The sequence below is a fragment of the Oryctolagus cuniculus genome, chromosome 7, assembly GCF_051225735.1.
Source record: "Oryctolagus cuniculus isolate XC-2025 breed Fujian yellow rabbit chromosome 7, ASM5122573v1, whole genome shotgun sequence".
Lineage (NCBI taxonomy): Eukaryota > Metazoa > Chordata > Mammalia > Lagomorpha > Leporidae > Oryctolagus > Oryctolagus cuniculus.
Window position 1 is genome coordinate 157,554,484 of NC_142873.1, and position 7,122 is coordinate 157,561,605.

The 7,122-nt window shown below is 59.0% G+C and overlaps 1 long non-coding RNA gene across 2 annotated transcripts; it reads left to right on the forward strand.

The window, feature by feature from the left end:
- Positions 1–298: 298 nt before the first annotated feature.
- LOC138850329 (uncharacterized) lies at positions 299–6,474 on the forward strand. 2 transcript variants are annotated; one of them, XR_011390047.2, is made up of 3 exons: positions 299–603; positions 4,050–4,319; positions 5,610–6,474. It is a non-coding gene; the product is annotated as an uncharacterized LOC138850329 (long non-coding RNA). The 2 variants fall into 2 exon arrangements; XR_016236774.1 differs by lacking the exon at positions 299–603 and adding an exon at positions 2,607–3,685 and having other exon boundaries at positions 5,610–6,434.
- The last annotated feature ends 648 nt before the right edge of the window (positions 6,475–7,122 follow it).

Sequence of the window (7,122 nt, forward strand, 5' to 3'; positions counted from 1 at the left end):
ACCAAGGGCAGTGACCATGCAGGTGTCCTCGCGGGAGCCCAAGCTCCTCTCTGGACGTACGGCCCCTGGAGCACATGCCACAGGCTTCTGGGTCATGTATTGTTTTTAAAATCTTAATTTATTTAAAAGGCAAAGTGTCAAAAGGGAGAAGAGAGAGAGAGAGCGCTTCCATCTACTGGTTCACTCCCCAGATGCCTGCAACAGCCAGGGCTGGGCCAGGCCGACGCCAGGAGCCCAGAACTCAATCCTGGTCTCCCACGCGGGTGGCAGCGTCCCAAGCACTTGGCCGTCCTCCACTGCTTTCCCAGGTGCAGGATCACAAGCAGAGCAGCTGGGACTCGAACCCGCACTCTCCCAGGAGGTGGGCTGACCTGCTGCCCCGCTGCACCAGCCCCTCCATGCCGTATTTTCATGGAGCACACTTCCGGAATTCAAGCTTAAAAGTGTCCTGCCTGTCTCAGCCGTTTGATCTTTGTCCCTTCCACAAAGACACCACCACACAGGCTGTGCGTGCCTGCGCTGCCTGCTTCGGCCAGCCGTGGTGGAAGTTCCTGGACGCCTGATTGGCAAATCCCTGGGAGTAAAATGCCGATCGTGTGACAGGTGCGTGGCTAACTTTTGAAGAAACTGCCGACCCATTTCCCCAGGTGCTGTGCCCTCTGATGTCACTTTCTCTGTGGCACTGACCAGTGTCTGGGGGAACTGTTCTGTCAGTTTCTCTCCTTTCTGTCTCCCAGCACCCTCTCTATTAGATCAAACCCCAGAGGGCAGGGCACCCTCAGCACCTTGCCCTGTAGCTGGCACATAACAGGTGTTCGGGGTACAAAGCCATACACGCCACCTGCTAGGGTTTGGAGAGTGGGGGCTTGGTCCTCAACGTTTTGTTAATGGTTAATGGATGAAAGGTGGATGTTTGATCTAATTATGGCCTCTAGGAGGTAGGCCAAGCGGGAAGTCTTTGTCTCAGGTTAATGATTAATGGGTTCATGCTAACGGTTAATGGATTGCAGGTCGAGATTTGATCTAATTATGGCACCTAGGCGATGGGCCAGGTGGGAGGTCTTTAGGTCACTGGGCTGTGGCCTGGCTGGGAAGGTAGGTCTCCCGGGAGTGTTTATTTCAGCCGCGCCGCAGCCTGCTCCTCTCTCCTCTGCTTCCCGGCTTGCTGTGCGATGGTTCCTCCATACCCGTTCCACCATCGCCCACCTCAACCCTTAGCAGACGCCAGGCACGAGGGCTGCCTGGTCTTGAACTTTGAGCCTCCTATGAACCTCTTCCTTTGTCGGTAGCTCCTCTCTGGCTTTGTTCCAGTGAGGGGCAGCTAACTAATCCACCAAGGGAGCACGTGGCTACCACTCGAACCCACCCAACTGCCTGCTTGTCTCAAGGAGCCGCTGTCAGCCCAGGCTTGGCCAGGGCCACTGTTAAGCAAATGGCTAATGAGGCGACCACAGCCATTTATCTCCCACGGCTTCTTATGCGTTTTAGGTGCAGTGCATTCTGGATTCCTGCCTTGCCACGTCCTGCCAGAGTGATGTTGGGCTCTTTAGCCAGGCTGGGCCTCGGCGTTGTTGTGGGGTTTGCATGAGGTCACTTACACAGGGTGCGTGGCACAGCTGCTGGCACAGGGGACATGCCCAGTGTGCAACGCTGCCCTGCAGCTCTGGCCAAAGCGCAGGCCCTTGCAGCATCTCTCGTCCCTGGCCACATCAGGGCCTGCTGAACTGAAGCAGCGGGGCGTGGCCTGTTTGGTGGTGAGAAGATGCCCGGACGTTGCCGTGGAGACAGACCTCAGCACTCAGCCGCATCCAGCGCAGACCGGTACAGAGCTCGGCCAGGCTCTGTGACTCCTCCCCTTTGAGCTTTTTTTTTTTTTTTTTTTTGACAGGCAGAGTGGACAGTGAGAGAGAGACAGAGAGAAAGGTCTTCCTTTGCCGTTGGTTCACCCTCTAATGGCCGCCGCAGCCAGCGCGCCGGCGCACCGCGCTGATCCGATGGCAGGAGCCAGGAGCCAGGTGCTTTTCCTGGTCTCCCATGGGGTGCAGGGCCCAAGCACTTGGGCCATCCTCCACTGCACTCCCTGGCCACAGCAGAGAGCTGGCCTGGAAGAGGGGCAACCGGGACAGAATCCGGCACCCCAACCGGGACTAGAACCCGGTGTGCTGGCGCCGCTAGGCGGAGGATTAGCCTAGTGAGCCGCGGCGCCGGCCCCCTTTGAGCTTTAAAATACAGGGAGGGGCCAGCGCCGTGGCATAGTGGGCTAAGCCTCCGCCAGAGGCGCTGGCATCCCATATGAGTGCCAATTCGAATCCTGGCTGCTCCACTTCCCATTCCAGGTCTCTGCCATGGCCTGGGATAGCAGTAGAAGATGGCCCAAGTCCTTGGGCCCCTGAACCCACGTGGGAGACCAGGAAGAAGCTCCTGGCTCCTGGCTTCAGATCAGCCAAGCTCTGGCCATTGCGGCCATTTGGGGAGTGAACCAGCAGATGGAAGACTTCTCTGTCTCTGCTTCTCTGTAATGCTGCCTTTCAAATAAATAAATAAATATTTAAAAATAAAATCCAGGGAATAATCCCTTGGGGCTGGCGTTGTGGCACAGTGGGGTAAGCCGCCTCCCTTTGGGCGCAGATTTAAGTCCTGGCTGTTCCACTTCCGATTCAGCTCCCTGCAGATGCACCTGGGAAAACAGTGGGATTTGTTCTTCATTCGTTTATTTTCATTTTATTTGAAAGGCAGAGCGATAGAGACAGACAGAGATCTTCTCTCTGATGGTTCACTCCCCAGATGGCTGGCAGGCCCCATGCTACAGGGAACCCTGGATTTGGGAAGCCTGGCTCCCCTGTGGGAGCTGGGCAGGGAGATGCCTGCAGGGATGCCAGGCCAGAGGGCAGCCCCGGGAGCACCTGGGCCTGGCCTTGGCCTTGGCCTTAGGACACAGTCAGCTCTGATTGGCCACGCCTGGGAAGGCCACTCAGCAGTGTGGCCTGGTGCTGGCAGGAAGTGCCACTGAGATAAGAGATGGCCTTCCTGGTGCCGAACAAGGCCACGCCCCGGCCAGGCCACACCCCCGGCCAGGAGCTCTGACCTGCCTCCTGTCTCTGTGGGTCTGCAGGACCTCAGCTGCCCCAGCTCTGAAATGAGGGAGGAGCAAACATGGCCGTCCTACCACGGGGTCTGGCTGACGGACCGCAGCGCAGCCAGCTGAGGGCAGAGCCTGTCTGCCGGGTTTGCAAACGCTCAGTGCGAGGTGGTGGGCGAACTAGATGGGGAAGTGGCAGAGGAGACCTCACACCTCGGGTCCCTTCCTGCCAGCTCAGAGACCAGGCGACAGTCAGCTGATAAACCATCATCTCTATTCACAGCTCAAGAGAGCACACACCTGTGACGTCACAGCACCTCCCCCTCCCCTGGTTCTCCCACATTGAAGAGGCGCTCCTCCCTGCCCCCACCAGAAAACCCCAAGCCAGGTGCTCCCTATCGGGGGTCAGGGCCAGGGAGCCTGCGGGTTAGTCGGGCTGGGTCTCAGACCTCCCAGCTCACACCTGAAGGCTGACCCCCCAGACATCCGCACCGTCCAACGTTTCTGCTGTGGCCTGGACCTGTGGCTCTGAAACTCTACCGCTGCATGAGAATGGGCTGGGCCCCACCTAGAGGTTCAGCTCAGCAGGTGCAAGGCGGCTGCCAGGTGTGTGTGGGGGGCCACACTGGGAAGTGCTAAGAACTGGAAAGCCCCTGACCCCCTGGGAGTAGCCCGGCCACAGATCCCGTATCAGAGCCACCTGCTCTGCCTTCGAATCCAGAAAAGACCCCACCCCCGGCTCTGCAAACGGCCTCTGAGGTCCTCCTTTCTCCCCCACCCCCAGCTGCCTCAGCGTGGAAGGGGGCCGGCCGTGGAGTGCGGGATCCAGCCCCGAGAGCGCCCCCGCCCCCTGAGGAGTTTGCCTCTCTCACTGGGTCTCTCCCAGCACCCAGCGTCCCTGGCTGTGCCGTTGTCTCACAAACACGCCCCCTGCAGTTCACATGTGTGTTTACTGTCTCTCCCCTTCCAGGGAGCCCTCCGTGATGTCGCACTCTGGCACCGTTAGATTTCACCGGGTGGGTCGAATGTGTTTGGAAGTAGGGACCCACCTGCGGCTCTCGGTGGTGGAAGGCATCGTGGCGTTGGGGTCAGACACGTGGTGCACGGGCAGCGAAGCTGCTGTCTCCCGGGAGGCTTGGCCCTCCTGTCGTCTCCAGACCCTCAGCCCACTGCCAGCTGGCACAGGACCGCTCTGCGAGATGCCAAGCCGTGGGAGCGATGGCCGTCTCTGGGACCGAAGGTGAGGTTCCAGCCGGAGGGACGCGGGCGGCTTAGGTGCGGTCCCAGCAGCTGCTGGTGTCCGGGGGCTCCCTGCTCGCCCAGGTGTGAGTTCAGGAGCAGAGACCTGCGACGGCAAGGCCACTCGCCCCTCAGCTCTGCCTCAGCTGCCCAGGCTGAGTTCAGGGTGGTTTTCCAAACGGATTTGGCCGCAGACCCCACCCCTCTTTTGCACACGAGCGCCTCAGGGCACCAGGGTTCTGTGGAACACACTTTGGGGAAAGAGGCTGCACAGTGACTCAGAAACCATCTGTGAGCACACGAGTGTGGGGAGCAATCCGGACTGGACTAAGTTACTGAAATTAAGACTTATTCTATGCATCTGCTCTCCCACAACATGGCGTTGGGAGAGAAGTAAACAGCTTCCGCACAGCTGCCTCCAGTTCAACTAATAAACTGTAGGACTTGCTCCTGATTGGAAAGCAGCGTACTCGGCGTGTGGGCAGCCGAGTTGGGATTGGCGGAGGAGGACTATAAAGGAGGAGAGAGACGGCATGCACCAGGAACATCTATGGGGAACATCTAGCTGAAGGAACACCCGTGCAGCCCCCGAGAAAGCCGGCCGGCGGTGTGCCGCTCCCCTGCGGAAGTGGGGAATGTGGCCAGGGGGAACTGCCCTTCCACGGAGGTGGAAGGGATAGTAGCCAACCCGGGAAGAACCAGCAGCAAACCCGGGGAGAGCCGAGCAGACGAAAGAACAGCGCAGGGTCCTGTGTTGCTCCTCCACGAAGAGGGGGAGCGACATAATGGTGCCGTGACTCGGATATGAAGCCTAGGCAGGGTTTAGTGTCGTTCCTCCACAAAGAGGGGGAGCGACACACGAGGGATTGTTGCTGAACAGCTAGACGCCCACCCAGGCAGCTTATTGCAAGAATCGGCCGGCGCCGCGGCTCACTAGGCTAATCCTCCGCCTTGCGGTGCCGGCACACCGGGTTCTAGTCCCGGTCGGGGCGCCGGATTCTGTCCCAGTTGCCCCTCTTCCAGGCCAGCTCTCTGCTGTGGCCAGGGAGTGCAGTGGAGGATGGCCCAGGTGCTTGGGCCCTGCACCCCATGGGAGACCAGGAGAAGTACCTGGCTCCTGCCATCGGATCAGCGTGGTGCGCCGGCTGCAGCGCGCCGGCCGCGGCGGCCATTGGAGGGTGAACCAACGGCAAAGAAGACTTTTCTCTCTGTCTCTCTCTCACTGTCTACTCTACCTGTCCAAAAATAATTAATAAATAAATAAAATTTCTTTTTTTTTTTTTTTTTACAGGCAGAGTGGACAGTGAGAGAGAGAGAAAGGTCTTCCTTTGCTGTTGGTTCACCCTCCAATGGCCGCCGCGCTGATCCGAAGGCAGGAGCCAGGTGCTTCTCCTGGTCTCCCATGGGGTGCAGGGCCCAAGCACTTGGGCCATCCTCCACTGCCCTCCCTGGCCACAGCAGAGAGCTGGCCTGGAAGAGGGGCAACCGGGACAGAATCCGGCGCCCCGACCGGGACTAGAACCCGGTGTGCCGGCACCACTAGGCAGAGGATTAGCCTAGTGAGCCGCGGCGCTGGCCTTAAATAAATAAAATTTCACCGAGAACATTGAGCAGAGAACAGCGGGTACATGGGGGAATCATGCAGTTCCGATCTGCGCCCGAGCTTTATGGGAACGCAGCCAGCCCCGCGAACCGACACACTGCACACAGCAGCCTGCAGCCGCCCTGGAGAGCTCCCGATGAGCACAGCTCCGCTCCCAGAGCCCGGGATGTCCATCTGGGCCCCTCCTGGGAAGAGTCTGCTGGAGGAGATTGGCTTCTGCACCAGCACGAGGGGTAGATCGAAGGAAGACCTTCCCGGCATGGGGCCGGCGCTGTGGCATGGTGGGTAAAGCCGCCGCCTGCAGTGCCAGTTTGAATCCTGGCAGCTCCACTTCCCATCTAGCTTTCTGATGTGACCTGGGAAAGCAGTAAAAGATGACGCAAGTCCTTGGGCCGCTGAACCCATGTGGGAGACCTGGAAGAAGGTCCCGGCTCCTGGCTTCAGATCTGTCCAGCTCTGGCCATTGCAGCCATTTGGGGAGTGAATCAGTGGATGGAAGACCTCTCTCTCTCTCTCTCTGTAATTCTGCCTTTCAAATAAACAAATAAATCCTAAAAAAAATAACTTCCTGGCAATGAATGATAGCCCAAGTGCTTGGGTTCCTGTCACCCATGCGGGAGATCCAGACGGAGCTCCTGGCCCAGCCCCAGCTGTCATGGGCATTTGGCGCGTTAACCAGTGGTAGATCTCCATCACTCTGCCTTTCGAATAAAGAAGTCTTAAAAAAAAACACGCCGGGGGACTTTGGGGCCCCGACTCTGGAGCTAAGAGGGCTCCATCCACCCCTTCCCTCATTTGCAAATGCAGAATGGATGTAGTCGGGGTAAAGGCAGCACCTCAGGTGCCCAAACACGCACCTGCTCCGGCAGGCAGGGATGGTTCCGTGGGCTTCCAGCTGGGTCCTGACGGAGCTTCCCCTTGCTGGAGTGTTGGGTTCTCTGCCCACAGCCGCCCAGCACAGTCCCCCGCAGCCGCACAGCACGTGGCTTGTCTGGCCACAGGCACAAACCTGCGGGCAGCTCCGCTTTCCAGCTCTGGGCTTTGATCTCGTTCAGGTCCCTGCCCCGCCCCATTCCCAGACAGAGGAGCCTGCGTATTTGGTTTCCTCCGCATCTCCCTGTCTCCCTTAGTGCCTGACCCCTGGCCCTGCCTGACTTTCTCAGGGTGGTAAACAGCCCTGGCATCCAAGGGCCAAGGCCAA